Source organism: Lissotriton helveticus, chromosome 3_1 (genome assembly GCF_964261635.1).
Source record: "Lissotriton helveticus chromosome 3_1, aLisHel1.1, whole genome shotgun sequence".
Taxonomy (NCBI): Eukaryota; Metazoa; Chordata; class Amphibia; order Caudata; family Salamandridae; genus Lissotriton; species Lissotriton helveticus.
The window spans coordinates 630,176,372-630,194,394 of NC_136061.1; the positions used below are offsets into that span (position 1 = coordinate 630,176,372).

The 18,023-nt window shown below is 48.7% G+C and overlaps 1 protein-coding gene across 1 annotated transcript in view; it reads right to left on the bottom strand.

Annotated features, from left to right (window-relative positions):
* LOC144824689 (4-galactosyl-N-acetylglucosaminide 3-alpha-L-fucosyltransferase FUT6-like) overlaps positions 1–18,023 on the bottom strand; it is a 480,889-nt gene that overhangs the window by 344,991 nt on the left and 117,875 nt on the right. The window lies entirely within an intron of this gene.

The window sequence follows — 18,023 nt, forward strand, 5'->3', positions numbered from 1 at the left end:
ATGGGGCCTCATTTATGAAAAGTGACACATCGCTGCGTGAAAACAGCGATGCGTCGCTTTTCATTGCGCCCTCCTTGCGACACCAATGATGCGTCCTATTTACGGTATGACGCATAATTGCGCAGGGAGTTACAGATACGTCAGTATTTCTGAGGTATCTGTATGGCGCAAAAGTGACGCATTGCTGGAGTGTGTCACAAAAGTGATGCAACTCTAGCAATGTGTCCTTTCACATGGGGCAACCCCCATGTGAAAGGGCCTGCGTCAGTCTTACACCTGCTGTGAGGTAGGCGTAAGAAATTGACCCATTTGCGTCCTAGAAGTGGCGCAGTGAAATCTTATAGATTTCGCTGCGTCAGTTCTATGACCCTTTCTTGCGTCAGAACGCCCCCTGCATACATTATACCTGGCGCAGGTATAATGTAGCGCAGGGGTTTACAAAGCGATGCATCTACCTAGATGCGTCACGTTGTAAATATGGTGCAACAAGGCACATTTTTTACGCTGCTGGCGCGTCACAAAAAGTGACACACCGGAGGCGTAAAAATGACGTACGGCCTCATAAGTGAGGCCCATTCTGTGTACTTACATAAACATCATGGGAGCAGCATCTCGATTGGCTCGGGAGATGCGGGGTAGACTGTGAATTGCCGAACTGGTAACAACTTCCATGAAAGCCCAAGGCAGCTCAAAGTCACAAGTCTTCTTCCCCCTTTTCAGATCTGAACAGGAACTCTCAGAGGCGGTCTCAGAGTGCAGGCCTGCCAGCGCCATTAATTCACACTTTATTTGATTTTCAGCAGGGTCATGAGTCCACTCACTCACATCTCGATCAGTGGGGACTATGAAATCAGGTGGGGCCCACACGTTGACATATGGAGGCAGCCGAACGCCTGGCATCTCTCACACGGTGAATTGTGATGAAGGCGTGGCTAAACACGAGGTCACCTTCTGCCATCTCAGGGAGGTCCTGGTCACAGCTAGGAATGCTGTTTTGCCAGTTGAATTATCGTGCACTCTTGGATGGAGACATAGCCGCCCGAAAGGGGTCTCGAGTGGACAAAAGTAGGACACCGACGGACGCTGAGTCACTATTGGAAGGTGTGAGTACGGGGTTTAATGCAGTGTGTCTACAGTGCACACATTAAAAACTTCACTTATTAAACAAGGGCACCCATGTTTTAAATCTCGCACCGTAGTTAAAACTGATGCCCCCATAAGAGCTTTTACTTCATCAGAATGGAGCTAAGGTTTTTTATAAGGGCGGGGGGTGTAAAGCATTCAGGGTCGGACTGGCCATATTTCTCCAGTGGGCCACCAGGGTTGGGGGCCGCCCGGTGTTGGGCCCATGGGGGGCGATTTTGTTACAGGGCCGTTTTTGCAGCATAGCTGCAATATCGGCCGCTGAAATCGGCAGAAACCGGCCCTGGTAAACAGCTCGGCCGCACCCCCAAACCCCTGGGGGGCAGGCTAAGCACTGTGCCAGGGCCAGTTTTGAGTTCCCGTCCCTCCCTGAAAGCATTGCTCGAATGACATGTGCCCCTGCACCGTGCTTTACTTCTCAGCAGTGGTAATTTCAGCTCACTAATTAGCTTCTATTTCCCCCAAAAAATGGGTGGAGTTTAATTGAATAATCGACAGACAGGTTGAGCTCGGCTTTGTGGTGAAGTGTGCATGTCAGGTTGGATGGGTGCCTTGCTGTGACCACCCTGACATGCGCACTTGAACACTCTCCTACCTGTGCAGTGTTAGGAGCACTAGGTGACTCACAGCCACAGTCCTAAGTCCTCTAAGGAGCACTGGCCGCCTGATCAAGCCAGTCCTTGGGCTGCTCTTATGGGGCCTCATTTAAGAAAAGTGACACATCGCTGCGTGAAAACAGCGATGCGTCACTTTTCATTGCGCCCTCCTTGCGACACCAATGATGCGTCATATTTACAGTATGACGCATCATTGCGCAAGGAGTTACAGATACGTCAGTATTTCTGACGTATCTGTATGGCGCAAAAGTGACGCATTGCTGGAGTGTGTCACAAAAGTGATGCAACTCCAGCAATGTGTCCTTTCACATGGGGCAACCCCCATGTGAAAGGGCCTGCGTCAGTCTTACACCTGCTGTGAGGCAGGCGTAAGAAATTGACCCATTTGCGTCCTAGAAGTGGCGCAGTGAAATCTTATAGATTTCACTGCGTCACTTCTATGACCCTTTCTTGCACCAGAACGCCCCCTGCATACACCTACCTAGATGCGTCACGTTGTAAATATGGTGCAACAAGGCACATTTTTTACGCTGCTGGCGCGTCACAAAAAGTGACACACCGGAGGCGTAAAAGTGACGTACGGCCTCATAAGTGAGGCCCATTCTGTTTACTTACATAAACATCAAGGGAGCAGCATCTCGATTGGCTCGGGAGATGCGGGGTAGACTGTGAATTGCCTAACTGGTAATAACTTCCATGAAAGCCCAAGGCAGCTCAAAGTCACAAGTCTTCTTCCCCCTTTTCAGATCTGAACAGGAACTCTCAGAGGGGTGTCAGAGTGCAGGCCTGCCAGCGCCATTAATTCACACTTTATTTGAGTTTCAGCAGGGTCATGAGTCCACTCACTCACATCTCGATCAGTGGGGACTATGAAATCAGGTGGGGCCCACACGTTGACATATGGAGGCAGCCGAACGCCTGGCATCTCTCACACGGTGAATTGTGATGAAGGCGTGGCTAAACACGAGGTCACCTTCTGCCATCTCAGGGAGGTCCTGGTCACAGCTAGGAATGCTGTTTTGCCAGTTCAATTATCGTGCACTCTTGGATGGAGACATAGCCGCCCGAAAGGGGTCTCGAGTGGACAAAAGTAGGACACCGACTTACGCTGAGTCATTATTGGAAGGTGTGAGTACGGGGTTTAATGCAGTGTGTCTACAGTGCACACATCAAAAACTTCACTTATTAAACAAGGGCACCCATGTTTTAAATCTCGCACCGTAGTTAAAACTGATGCACCCAGAAGAGCTTTTACTTCATCAGAATGGAGCTAAGGTGTTTTATAAGGGCGGGGGGTGTAAAGCATTCAGGGTCGGACTGGCCATATTTCTCCAGTGGGCCACCAGGGTTGGGGGCCGCCCGGTGTTGGGCCCATGGGGGGCGATTTTGTTACAGGGCCGTTTTTGCAGCATAGCTGCAATATCGGCCGCTGTAACGAAATCGGCAGAAACCGGCCCTGGTAAACAGCTCGGCCGCACCCCCAAACCCCTGGGGGGCAGGCTAATCACTGTGCCGGGGCCGGTTTTGAGTTCCAGTCCCTCCCTGAAAGTATTGCTCGAATGACATGTGCCCCTGCACCGTGCTTTACTTCTCAGCAGTGGTAATTTCAGCTCACTAATTAGCTTATATTTCCCCCCAAAAATGTTTTTGCATTACGAGAACAATAACGTAATTTCCATCTGATTGAAATGAAGACTGGGAGCAGGTTTATGGACTTACCTGAAGTCCCTCATTTTATTTACTCTGCTGTGAATAACAGGGAGCCAAGTCACTCTTGGAAGTTGTGAGTCACTTACACTGTGAAACCACTCCAGGCTCCTCCGCAGCGTAATTGTACACCTCACAGGCCCCGTTTCTAGATTTTCTGTGAAATAGTGCTGACAAATGAGTGCTACACACCTCCATACAGTAACGATTGTTTACAGGAACCAGTGACATGTGATCTTTGCATTGGTTGTATGCATTTGTTGCTTTGGGGCAGAGGATATATGAGAGGGGCTTAGAATCAAACACCTTCTCTGGAAGAAAGACACCAACCATGTTTTTCTACCGTGAGCTGCAATAAGTACGACTCAGTGTGTCATGATGTACACACTGTAAAGCTTTGCTTTACATGCCCCATCCTCCAGAGAAATCCGCTTTCCAGTATTGAAGATTCATTCAAAGGAAAACCATCTCTGATCTGAAAAAGTGGTAGACAAAAAAGAAATACAAGGGGGGGCCAATAGGCCCCCACGCAAGCATGGCGGGGCCCGGTCCCTCCCACACCCCGTCCCTTTCGGGGCCGCTTTCCCCGCCCCCTCACCCCGGAAGTACTGGTGTGCTTCTGGGGCGAGGGGGCGGGGGCCGCGGCGGCGAAAGGGTTAAAAGCCTGGGGAGCGCGGGAAGCGGCCTCTTTGTGCCCGCGCTCCCAGGCTCGCTCCTCGCCCCACCGTGGGGCCGTTTAATTTTCTCCCTTTGTATTTTCAGGTGTTGGGGGTGCTTTGTAGCGGCGGACGACTGCGAGGAATTACGGAACATCAGGCGACGCGTTTCCGAGGCGGAGCGGGGTAAATTGCCGGGACCGAGCGGAGAATAGTATCCACGGAGGACGCCGGTGTGGGAGTTTGAGGTCGTCACGTTCGCTTCGTGTTTGCGGAGGAGTGCAGTGTCGGAGCTCAGGCCGGGACCCGGGGGTAGCAGCGAAACCATCGTGACACGAGGTATTTTGCGGGGCGGGCGGGGGTTAGTCAGCGATCCTGCGAACGTGCAGAGAAGAGCTGGCTGTTGTTGGAGGCCATCTGCCCTGATCGCGTAAGTCCTGTTTTCAGTAAATCTAAACCCCAGGGTAAGCGGGGCATCTGAGGGCGGGCGTGTGTTAAAGACTCGTTTTTCCAGGCACAGCTCGGTGTTACAACACGCCTATTGGCAGAGCGTGTAACGAAAAAACCAATTTTAATAATCACAGGAGTGTCAAGGGAACGGTGGCCTGGTGAGGGGGTTTGTTTTACATCCCACAAGCGCGGGCCGGGCTCGGCTCCATTGTTATACGCGATCATTAGAACAGAAACGAAGTTAAGCAGGGACAGCTAGGGCAGGAGCCGGAGGGGAGACCAAAGTACCTTTTTTAGTAAAAAAAGAATGGTTATGCTGTGATTTATTGCCTCTTTTCACTGTCTTATATTTTAACAGACCAGGTATACCTTTTTAGTGAAAAAGAATTGATATAAATTGCTATAGTCGTCTGTGTGTTATTATTTCACTGAATTAGCACGCTAAAGGTGCATCTGCCGGGTTATGCTGTGATTTATTGCCTGTTTTCACTGTTTTATATTTTAACTGAATTGGCACGCTAAAGGTGTCCTGCCGGTTTACGTTGTGATTTATTGCCTCATACACTGTTTTTACACGCTAAAGGTGCCCCTCCTGTTTTAGGTTGGGTTTTAGGTGCTCAAATAATTGGTAGAGCTGAATTATTACAAAAAAGGGGCACTCCCTATGTATTTGGTATTTTTACTGTTTCTCAATTTAAGTGTTTATGTACAGCAGCGGGAGATAAGGAAAGTGCGTTGCTAAAGTTTTCAAAAAGGTTTACCATTGGTTGTACCGCTGAGAAAGGGGATCTGATTGCTTGTCTTGCTTGCCTGACTAGGATATAACGTACTTTCTAATTTCAGGGGGACAAGCTTAGGACCTAGGTCCGTGTGATCCTGCTCGGGCACCGTCAACTGGGTCAGGTACGGAGCACGGTGTGCTCATAAATATGTCTCAAAGAAGGGGGCGTGTCAATCCAAATGTGGGTGTCATGTTACAAAAAATGATGCGCAGAATGTCTGCAATGGATAAGAGACTGGGGAAGGTCGATAAAATGGATAAGGCTTTAGCGGACCTGGGGGCCAAAGTAGATGCCCAGGCCGGTCCATCTGGAAGACCCAAGCGGACGATAGTACCGCCCAAGCCAAGGGGCGTCTTTGTGACACCACCCAGGCGGGCAAGAAATAAGAGGGTGGGGGGGCAGCCACAGAATATTACTCCCATCCTACCTCCTGCTGCACCAATTCTGCCACCACAGGTACCCCCTGCTGCCCCACTCCCGCCACCTCAGGTCCCGGTGCCCGTTCCAGCCCCAGTGCCCCAGTTGCCAGTGGCAGTACCAAATGTGCCAGTAATACCGGCGGCGGCACCAGTGCCACCCGTCGCGCCACCACAGGCTCCGGTGCCCCTAGGTGCGGGCCCTACTCCCATTCCCACGCCAGGGCCGGTGCCAATAGACCTGGCAGCTCAGGTGGCGGCTATTCTCCCTTGGTTAGGGGGGGGTGCGTTGCCGGTCAATACTGCCCTGACAACGGAGCAACAAACATTGGTGACTCAGATATTGTTGGCTAGTGGTAGGGGCGCAACGCCGCCTGCACCGGTTTCTCCCCAAACAGGTCCAGCGAATGATGGAGGCAGTGCCAAGACCGCGGAGGCAACGTTACCCAACGACAATGGGAATGGTAAGGAGATTGCCCTTCCTTTGCTGGGCGAAGGAACATTGCCCTCTAGGGGTGAGTGCTTAGCACAGCATGTGTCACAGAGTGTAAAGGAAATGATATGGGCTGACAAGTATGTGAACATGTTTTCATTGCTGATAGATAACAGGGAATGGGAATATGCAAAATCACAGAAGGAAATGTTGTTGCCCAGTGAATGGAGAGCGAAGTTGTACAAATTTAGGGTAGAAGAAAACCTCATCAACTGGCTGAGGGCTTTTGCAGTGTTCGGCGCAGTAATGGGCGAACGTTTTAAAGGAATGCAACCAGCCATGAACTGCTATCAAAGTAGGATAACAATGTTCCATGAGAATCATGCAGGGGATGTATGGAAGGAATATGATGTCGCTTTCAGAAAGTCCAAAGAATTTGATAAAACTTTATCATGGGACAAGGTGGATTCTATCTCATGGCACAATCAATTCGAGAAGGGTCAGGGGGCAAGCACAAGCACAAATGCGGGTAGAGGTTATTTCCCCAGGCTGCAGCAGCCGTTTCAACAGCCCTTTCGATCAGCACCGGGAGGGGAGACGGCCCAAAAGCAGAGAGCAAATGGAGGGGCAAAGGGGGTATGTTGGGATTTCAATAGGCGGACATGCAACAGGGCACCAGGTACCTGTAAGTTCAGGCACGCATGCAGCGTATGTGGCCACCCGTCCCACCCCGAAACAACATGCCGAAATAAAAATAGTGGTGCAGGACACAGGGGTAGGAGGAAACCTGAATAGTAAGATCCACCCTCTAATAGCACATTCACCCATTCAGTTGTCAGCATTGATCCCCTGGTTGAACAGGTACCCGAATCACACGTCTGCTAGATTATTACAAGAGGGTTTCACACATGGTTTTCGAATTCCTGCTGGGGGGTATGTCGGGAGACCACAGTGTAGGAATCAGCTATCAGTCCTTGCCAATCCAACAGTGGTGTCAACAAAAATAGCTAAAGAGGTGCGTTTGGGGAGGGTAGCGGGACCATTTCACGTAATTCCCACGCAGAATTTTGTGTGCTCTCCTCTGGGGGTGGTGCCTAAGAAAGAACAAGGGGAATTTAGGCTCATCCACAACTTGTCCGCACCGAGGGGGACATCATTGAATGATGCTATTGATGATACAATTTGCTCTGTGAAGTATGCGTCCTTCGATCAGGCAGCGGGCATGCTGAGGAGTTTGGGCGCGGGAACACTGATGGCTAAGTCAGACATTGAGTCAGCCTTTAGACTACTCCCGGTTCACCCAGAGGACCAGCACCTGCTGGGTTTCTCCTTTAAGGGGAAGTACTACATGGATAAGTGTATGCCCATGGGTTGCTCAATTTCATGTGCTTATTTTGAACAGTTTAGCTCCTTTTTGGAATGGGCATTAAGACAACATACGGGTCACCAGTGGGTGATGCACTACCTGGATGACTTTCTTTTTCTGGGCCCGGCGGGTTCACGGGAGTGTGCGTCAGCATTGCAGGAATTTTGCGTGCTCATGCGCTCTTTCGGGGTCCCGTTGGCACAGGGGAAGACAGTGGGACCAGTGACATGCCTGGAATTTTTAGGCATTGAACTGGATTCTGTTGAGGGTTGTTTTAGATTACCAGCAGAAAAGATCCAAAAATTCAAACAGACTCTAGGACTGTGCTTACAAGCGAAGAAGGTGAATTTAGGGCTGTTGCAGCAGACAGTGGGACAGTTGAATTTTGCGTTGAGAGTAATTCCTATGGCTCGCCCATTTTCACGCTCAATTGCACAGGCCATGAGGGGTCTTCGTGAAAAACATCACCGGACACGGCTGTCTGCTGAGGTGCGCCAGGACATGCGGATATGGATGGCATTCCTGGCGGATTTCAATGGAAGAGTGCTGTGGGGTGCACCCACGGTGTCTTCGGAGGACATTGGTTTATGGACCGATGCGGCGGGCAGTGTTGGGTTTGGTGCCATCCTTGGCAAGAAATGGGTGGCGCAGAAGTGGCCCGCCTGGTGGGAGGAGAGCGGGCTGACGGTGAACATTGGTTTCCTCGAGCTCTTCCCAATCTGGGTGGCACTGAAAGTCTGGCCCGAGGAGCTGGCCAACAGATCGGTAATATTCTGGTCAGACAATATGTCAGTGGTTGAATGCATCAACCAACAAGCTGCAAGGTGTCCACTCATTTTACGCTTGATCAAAGAGATTGTGCTGTGTTGCATGACGAGGAATGTACTTTTCAGAGCAAAACATGTCCCAGGGGTGTTAAACAATGCAGCTGATGCCCTTTCTCGCTTTAAGATGCAGGTGTTCAGGGATCACTTGCCGGAGGCAGAGACAGCGCCAGCTCAATTCCCGGCGATTCTTTGGCAAATTGGTGCCCCCAACTACATGACCTCGTGGCAGCCAGCCTAGCACCCAAGACAAGGACGGCATACGAAGGGGCGTTCAGGTCTTACTGTCACTTTCTGGGACAGGGCTGGGAGAGTAGTTGGACTATGGAGGCTAGCTTCAATGGGTATTTAGGCAGCCTACACAAGGAAGGGCGCACGGTGGCAACAGCCAACAGGCACAAGGCCGCTATCTCCTTTTTCGCACGGGCACGAGGGGGCAGGGACCCTACGCACAGCTTCCAGGCCCAGAGGGCATTAAAAGGATGGCGGCGCATGCAGCCCCCCTCCATAGATTCTAGGAAACCCATAGGTTTTGAACGTCTATCAGCTGTTCTCCTCGCGCTGCCGGACACATGTAGCTCTACATCTGAGGTGGGCCTATTTAAAGCTGCTTTCTCTTTAGCCTTCTATGGGGCATTCAGGGTAGGTGAACTCGTGGCGGCCAACAAAGGTGATAAGATAGGCGGCCTTCAGCTGCAGGATATCAGCATAAGGGGCGACACTATGTGGATCAACATCAGGAAATCTAAAACTGATCAGGACGCTAGGGGCCAAAGTTTGGCGTTACATCGGGCAAGGAACAATCCCTGCTGCCCGGTGACACATGTGGAGGAACTGATAAGACAGCGGGCACAGGAGTGTGTGGGGTCACTGCTAATGCATGGGGATGGGACTCCTCTTACCAGGTTTCAGTTCCAGAGGGTACTAGCCATGAGCATGGCAAAAGCTGGTTATAACCACAAAGAGTTTGGGACACACTCCTTCCGGATAGGGGCAGCCACAGAAGCAACAGCTAGGGGTTTGACCACAAATAGTGTGCAAAGAATTGGGAGATGGTCCTCAAGCGCTTATAAACGCTACGTGCGGTTGCACATGTTGTGAGAGCTGCCGCCATGTGGAGTATTGCTAATACCTGCTGTTTTTCTGGTTATTTACAGTTTCACGGGCCTGTGACGCAGGACGGAAACTACCCATGGATCATCAAGGCACCTTTACTACAGCATGGAGGAACCAGGAGGACAGACAGAAGACCGTAGTCATTTGGGTAGTGGGGCATTCATATGTCAAACGTGCTAACAACATTTTTCTTGCAGGTTCAGGCAAACAAAGGGTGGAAAGTAGGGGGTGCAGGGTCTCCTTCCATGGCAGGGGGGGGCTCCGCCTCAATCAGTTCAGGGACTATATGTCGGACTTACTAGCGCGACATACTACACCACCCTCGGCGGTAATACTTCATTTAGGGGGGAATGATCTGGCAGGTCTGGGCAGAAGGGTCCTCCTTGAAGAAATTATATCTGCAGCGGGTTGGCTAGCAAAGCGGTTACCAGGTAGTGTTGTAGTATGGTCACAACTGATACCAAGGATGCAATGGAGGGGGGGAAACTCAGTCAGCGCGTTGAACAGCTCGTTAAAGAGGGTCAACAACAAGCTGGACAGGTTATTTAGGACTCCGGTCTTACAGACCATCCCTCACGGTTGCATTTGGGGGGAACACTTCTACCTGCGGGACGGGGTTCACTTAACAGAGGAGGGGAATGCCCTTTTTATAAGAAACATCCTGGCATGGGTGGAAGTTTTTGCAGGAAGAGAATGACCTTTCTAGAAGGGGGGTGTTCTGGGGGGGGCCAGATAGTCGGTTAACTACCTGGCCTGTGGCGGTAAGGTCATTAATCGGTGAGCAGCATTTTAAGGTCCTTACGGGGGGGGCGGACCCATTCACGAAAGGGGCCGCCCGCGGGAGGGGCCATTTGGTCTCTCTCAGAACTTCAGGGGCAGGATATGATCTCCATTAATTTAAAGGGTGCGGGGGAGGGAGTCTACGCTTTCCTCAGGCTGGTAGCCACCCCTCACAACACTATGACGTCACTAAGGTGCGCGAGTGTCTGGGCCCTCCTGTTATGGTTAAATGGAGTTCGGGGAGCGCACGTGGGTGTAACGTGCCCTGGGTTGCGCATGCGCATCTTCAACGTGAGAGCGCAGCTGTAAAAGGATCTGACACCGGTTGGCGACCTTGCCGTAGGACTTTATTAAAGGTATTAAAAGTATTAAAATATTAGAATGCAGTTTAATTTTCAGGATGATTAGATTACGTTAGGAGACACGCTGTATTAGCTATTTGTTAAGGTTAGCCCATCATACCATGTCGAAACGGATGTCAATCTAATATTCTGAAAAGTGTGCATTTTAATAATTGTCAGAAATGTTTATTTGATTAAAATTTTTGATTTGTTTTTATATTTTAATAAATACGGCCAGGGGGGGGGCCCCGTACCCCCCTTTGACTTCCAAAGACCCCCATGTGTTGACTGGTTGAATTGGGTAATTCAGTCGGTGTTCAAGGGGGGAGGTGGCCGGCAGTCCAAGACCATGATACAAGGGGGGGCCAATAGGCCCCCACGCAAGCATGGCGGGGCCCGGTCCCTCCCACACCCCGTCCCTTTCGGGGCCGCTTTCCCCGCCCCCTCGCCCCGGAAGTACTGGTGTGCTTCCGGGGCGAGGGGGCGGGGGCCGCGGCGGCGAAAGGGTTAAAAGCCTGGGGAGCGCGGGAAGCGGCCTCTTTGTGCCCGCGCTCCCAGGCTCGCTCCTCGCCCCACCGTGGGGCCGTTTAATTTTCCCCACCCTCCATCCCTTTTTAGCAGACCTTGGGGTTTGGCAAATGGTGAGTATCAGGTTTGTCAATGTGCCGGAACATAGATTTAAGGGGGGCTTGATCCAGTAGGCCTTGAATTTCCTGTTTACTGGAAGGAAGAACAGAATTTAAACCTTTGGTGCAGTGTCGTGATATTTAACTAATTCTTTCCTTAGGCCCTTTTTCCCGCTTACAGGAGTAACTATATATGTAGATGTTTGTGCTTTGCTGTGTGTTAACAATTTTATCCTTAGGCCTTTTTTCCTTTTAGAATAGCAATGTCGTATTTATTATGTGTGTCTGGCGGTAAGGTCATTAATCGGTGAGCAGCATTTTAAGGTCCTTACGGGGGGGGCGGACCCATTCACGAAAGGGGCCGCCCGCGGGAGGGGCCATTTGGTCTCTCTCAGAACTTCAGGGGCAGGATATGATCTCCATTAATTTAAAGGGTGCGGGGGAGGGAGTCTACGCTTTCCTCAGGCTGGTAGCCACCCCTCACAACACTATGACGTCACTAAGGTGCGCGAGTGTCTGGGCCCTCCTGTTATGGTTAAATGGAGTTCGGGGAGCGCACGTGGGTGTAACGTGCCCTGGGTTGCGCATGCGCATCTTCAACGTGAGAGCGCAGCTGTAAAAGGATCTGACACCGGTTGGCGACCTTGCCGTAGGACTTTATTAAAGGTATTAAAAGTATTAAAATATTAGAATGCAGTTTAATTTTCAGGATGATTAGATTACGTTAGGAGACACGCTGTATTAGCTATTTGTTAAGGTTAGCCCATCATACCATGTCGAAACGGATGTCAATCTAATATTCTGAAAAGTGTGCATTTTAATAATTGTCAGAAATGTTTATTTGATTAAAATTTTTGATTTGTTTTTATATTTTAATAAATACGGCCAGGGGGGGGGCCCCGTACCCCCCTTTGACTTCCAAAGACCCCCATGTGTTGACTGGTTGAATTGGGTAATTCAGTCGGTGTTCAAGGGGGGAGGTGGCCGGCAGTCCAAGACCATGCTGAATTATTATAAAATGAGCATCCAAGAAGAGACAAGGTGAGTTCCCATTCATGTAAATTCAGTTTCAGTGAAGGTTGGCTCCAGGTGTGGTCTCAGTTCAGGGTTTATTACAGTGCGTCTGCACACTTCACATGTTCCAGTAAGAGACAGATGCTGCTAACTATGCACAACATTTCTTTAGCCTCTACATCCAGACTCAGATGGCCATAACCCCCCCAAAAGTTTCAAAATTGTGTTCCCTATTCAAACCACTGTGCACCCGCATAATGCACCGCCTTTTAGCAACATCAAGGGAATAAATTATGTCTCGTTCCAGCTCCCACGATGCATGTCAGCACACTTATATAGATTGTGTTTAGTCAATTAAAAACATGGCATTTTTATGACCTGAAATTGTCAGTTGCAGACCCAGGCTTGCCTTGCCGTCTATAGTCTTTTGCTAGAGAAGTCTTGATTCTCAATAGTCAGTAGCTCTAGTGCAATATGCAAGTATAGTTGTTTTAACATGCAATCAGTTTAATGATGATTATAGCTAGATACATGCTACAAGTTTTCATAATTTTCGTCCACTGCTGTTAGCACTGTGTATTGTGCTAAAGAAGTTATTTAGGCACCTATCCTACCATACACATATCCATCAAAAATCCATCCATCCTTCGATTGGAGATCTATCCATGAATCCACCTCTTCCATCATCTTTTGTCCATCCATCTTGCCACCAAAATTATTTGTCTGACCATCCATTCACTCATCAATCCATATGTCATCTTTCTGTTCACTAAGTTATCCATCCTTCTGCAACACCATTTGTTCTTTTATCCAGTTCATCCATACCTTCCTTCCTGCGTCCGTTTATTCACCTCACAACCTCATTCATCCATCCAGCTATCCATAACCCACACATCTATTCATTCACCCAACAGCACATTTGCCCATTCATCCATCAATCCTACTCAAACCCATTTATCCACTCGCTCACTCTAAAAAGCGAATTTTAGGTAACCGCTATTTAAGGAATGTTAAATGGTATGTAAGAAAATAGCGATTAGCTAATAGTGATTCCTAAAGATTTGCAATCACAAGTAGGTAATATGTTAGGTAATACTGCTCCCTTTTTTCCTATTGTCCTAATGGCCCATAGGTGCGAATGATGCTGCATTACATATGTTGCAATTACGTAATTGGTAATTGCAAATTAGGTAAATCAAAACCAATGTTGCTCAAGTTCCCCCTGAAGCAGCAACAAAAAAATTATCACATGTAAAGCACACATATACCCTTTTTTAGAATTGCACACGGTTACAATCTTTGTATTTAGGCAACTTAGAAAGCGCTCAAATACCCTTGGGTGTCTCGGCACTGCAGACTAGGCAGAGGGAGGGCTAGCGCAGGTGGTTATTGGTTGAAAAGCCAGGTCCTTAATCGGTTTCGAAAAGTGAGCAGGGTGGGACTCCTCTTGATGTGGAGGGGGAGCGTGTTCCATAGTTTGGTGGTGGCGACCATAAATGTTCTGTCGCCCCAGGAGGCTTTCTTGGTTCGGGGGACAATCAGCAAGTTCGCTGCTGATAACCGTCAGGGTCTGATAGGCTTGTAGGGGCAGAGAGTTTTCCTGAGAAACTCTGGTCCGATGTCGTGGATTGCCTTGCAGGCACTGCATAGTGCCTTGAACTTGGTTCTGCTCCTGATAGGTAGCCAGTGGAGCTGTGCACCACCTTGGATATTGGCTTCAATTTGGGGGTGGCTGTCAGAAGTCTGGTGGCTGCGTTCTGCACTAGTTGTAACTTATTTAGGACTCTTTCTTGGGCATTGATGAGTAGGCCATTGCAATATTCGACTTCAGACATAACTAATGCACTCATGAGAGTCCTACCAGTGCTGGTTGGGAGAAAAGGTAGAAGTTTCTTTATCATCTTGATATTGTATAAGGATGCAGAGACGACTGCGTTAGCATGATGTATAAATGATAGCTTGTCATCAAACATAACACCCAGATTTCTGACCTTTGTGACGGGGGACGGAGGTGAGCCTAACTAAGCTGGCCACCAAGTAGGGGACCAGGTATGGGAAAAGATGCCAAAAATCATCACCTCTGTCTTGTCTGAGTTTAATTTGAGGCAGTTGTTTGCCATCCAAGCACTGATGGCTAGCATTCCATCTCAGAAGTTAGCCACAACTGCCCCTCCATCATTGTGCACCACTAGCACCAGTTGAGTGTCGTCGGTGTACGACTTTAGGGCCATGCTGTATGTTTTGATGACCCTCGCCAGGTCCGGCACATATATAATAAACAAGGTTGGACTCAACGATGATCCTTGTGGCACACCACATGGGAGAGCAAATGACGGGGAGTTAAAGTCACCGAGCATCACTAGTTGAGTCCGATTGGGTAGGAAAGAGGCCAGGTACTTGGGTTTATATGTGAGCCGATGGCTGCGGCATGGTCGATCAGGATTGCGTGGTCGACCGTGTTGAATGCCGCTGAGAGATGCAGCAACACCAGGACAGCGCCCCCCCCCCCCCATCAAGTATCATCCTGATTTCATTGGATGCCTTGATGAGAGATGTTTCAGTGCCATGGCCCTTTCTGAAGCCAAATTGGGTGTAGTCTAGTAGGTTGTTTTCGTCAATAAAGTGTGCCGGCTGTGTGTTCGTGATCTTTTCGATGATTTTTGCTGGGAATGGGAGACAGGCAATTGGCCTGTAGTTATTCGTTTCTGTGGGATTGAGGTTGTTCTTCTTTAGTAAGGGCTTGATGACGGCTTTTTTCCAGATGGAACGGTAAGTGCCTGTCCTGAACATAGAGTTGCAGATGTGTGCTAGGTTGGGGGTTATGATGTCAGGAATCAGCTTCAGAGTGGATGGCGGGCAAGGGTCATTGGGGGATACGGATTTAACCGTGGGAATTAGGTGAATGATCTGTTCCGGAGAGACTTGACTAAATTCCTCTAGGTTGGGAGTGGTTTGATCATCAATTGAGTTGATTTTGAGGGGGTAAGGAGGGTTTTTAACTTCACTGGGTGAGCCTGTGCAGTTGTCGGTATTAGTGTGGGCTGAAAAATTGGCATAGATTTGACTGACTTTTTCTTGGAAGTAGCTGGCCAGCGAGTTACAGAGTGTTTGGTTGGCGATTGTGGGGGGTTGGTCCCTTGTCCTGATAGCTTGGTTACTACCTGCAACATCTGTTTAGCGGAGTCGTGTGCTGATTCAATTTGTTTGAGGAAGTAATTACTTTCCTCAGTGATTAGGAGGAGTTTGTATTTGGTTAGTGCCTCTATATAGAGGATTTTGTCTGTGGGATCATAGTCTGGACGCCAGCGTCGTTCTTGATTCCTGCACCTTTGTTTCTTGAGTCTTAGTGTCTCAGAGAACCAAGGGGCGGATGGGGTCTTTCTATTGTTGGAAGCACTTTTGAGTGGGACCGCAGTGTTCACTGCGTTCCACAGCCATTGTGTGTAGTTGATGCCTGCAAGTTCGAAGTCGTGCGGCAGGTCTTGCTGAGTGGGTTGCAGGTGAGTTTTAAGGTCTTGCGGGTGATATTACCCCATGCCTTGAAGTGCTTGGAGGGAAGGGAGCTGGTCTGGAAGGAAATGTTCCTTTTGGTCTAAATGTGGAAGAGAACTGCACAGTGGTCTGTCCAAGGCAGCAGGAGGACGTTCTCTAGGGAGATTTGCTGGGTTTTGGAAAACAGCCCGTCCAGTGAGTGGCCGGCGGAGTGCTTGGGGCTAGTCACTTTTTGTGCGAGGCCTACCGCCTCTAATTCTGCTATGAGGGCTGAGGTGTCCTGGTCATTGTGGGCTTCTAGATGAAAATTGAAGTCTCTCAGGATGGAGAAATTGGATTCTCCTGCTACTAGTTCTAGTAAGCAGCCCATGGCCGAGAGAAATTCAGTTCGGGAGCCTGGTGGGTGGTACAGGAGAATTCCCCTGAAAGGAAGGGAGTGGGTGAGCATGATCGTGAAGGTGAATGCTTCACAGATTTTAGAAGGAATTGATGCTGTCCCGACTGAGTATTTGTCTTGGTGAATGAGTGCCAGGCCCCCTCCTTTTTTGATAGTTCGGTCAAATCTGCAGAAGCAGTAGCCATTGGGGGTTGCTGTACATGAATAGAAGGTCTAGTTTATAGTCTTCTAGGAAGGTCAGTATTTCATATTTGTGTTTGGGGAATGAGCGTGCATTTATGAGAGCTGAGTGGATTTTTCTGTGTTTTATGGACTCCGAGTGAGTACGAGTGGGTGGAGAACTGTCAAAGGTATCTAGTGTGAATGAGCAGTTTGGGTAGCAGGCAGTGGACTGGGTGGGTATGGACTTCAAGTTAAAACAAGGGCAGATCTGTTTGTCTTTGCATGCGCTAAGTATGTGTTTAAGTTGCTTACTGGTGTAAGTTATTGTCTTGCTGTGAGGGTCTGGTTTAAGAGGGCCAGGGGGCAAGGACCTGGGACCGGTCAAGGCATGGACGGGCGCTGACGGGCTTGCCTTTGGCGCGCCAGCGGCGCACCCACTGCACGTAGCAACTGGCATGTGGGTTTTATGGGGGGAGAGATCAACTGCTAGACTTGGAATCAATGGTAATAGCATTTGCTGAATGCTAATTTTGCATTTAGAAAATGCTCGGTAGGTGTGCTTAGGAAATCGTAAATTAGGATTCCCTATTTGTAGTTGCAATTCTAGGTAATCGCAATTTTTGCATTTACCTAAAATAGCGACTACAAATCCTTTCATACATCTAGAAAGGCTATTTTGCATTAGTAAATGGTCAGATTTAGCAATTTGCATCGTTTGAGGATTCCAAATAGTTTCATACATGTGGGCATTAGTTCCTGTTCATATTTCACATGTTTTACTTAACCTTGCATTCCTTAAGAGTGCTCCCTATTTCCAGGATGTTGTACTTTTGTATTTTTTGCGTACTATTTTTCTCTTGCACTGTGCATACTCTGAACTGAGTCTTCTTCGGGCGTTTTGAATGGGCCACCATTGAGAGCTCTGAAGCAAAGGCTGAAGGCGGTGCAAAGTTTTCACAGTGCCAGTCAGTGGGTCAAAAAAGTGTTTAGAATACTTGGTCATCCAATCCTTGGCCTCTCTGCTAAACAATCAGAGGAATGGTCACTTATTCCGGTTGCAATTGTGATTCTCTGCAACTGTGTGTGAAGGAGGTACACAGTTGCCAAAATATTGAGAAGGTCAAAGCAAATTAAAATGTGGTGCTTACAGGTGAGTTGGAGTGTTGCGTGTATGAGGGTTGTGAAGTGAAGTTCTCTGGTTATACTGAAAAAGCAGCTACCTACCTAATTATCATATAAAATGTATTTAATGATGTCATGGCTACACTTTCACAATTACTTTATTAACCTTCTTTATTCATTATAAATTTGCTTGAAAATTCTCCATTTGCCTAGACTTTTTTCAAAATGTTCCCCTGAGAGAGAATTCCCCCAAACCCCACTTAGGTTGGTTAGGCTCGCGCTCTATGCTCACTCTACACAGGACACTCATCCCACCCTTTTATGGCCCACCACTTTCAATGTGTCACCAGACACCACTGACATCCAGTTTCACTTTCGTACATGCTTCCTATTTGTTCAATTGCAATATTTCATAAGATGTGTTCGACTACTTTTGTCTGTTTTTTAGGCATTGAAATGAACACTAAACATACCTTTAATAATTCAAAATTGATTTAATAGGTTGGCCTGGTCTCAGTACAAGCGCCGTGAGTCTGCAAATTGGATTACAAAATCCAGAAAAAATGGTATACCAATCTG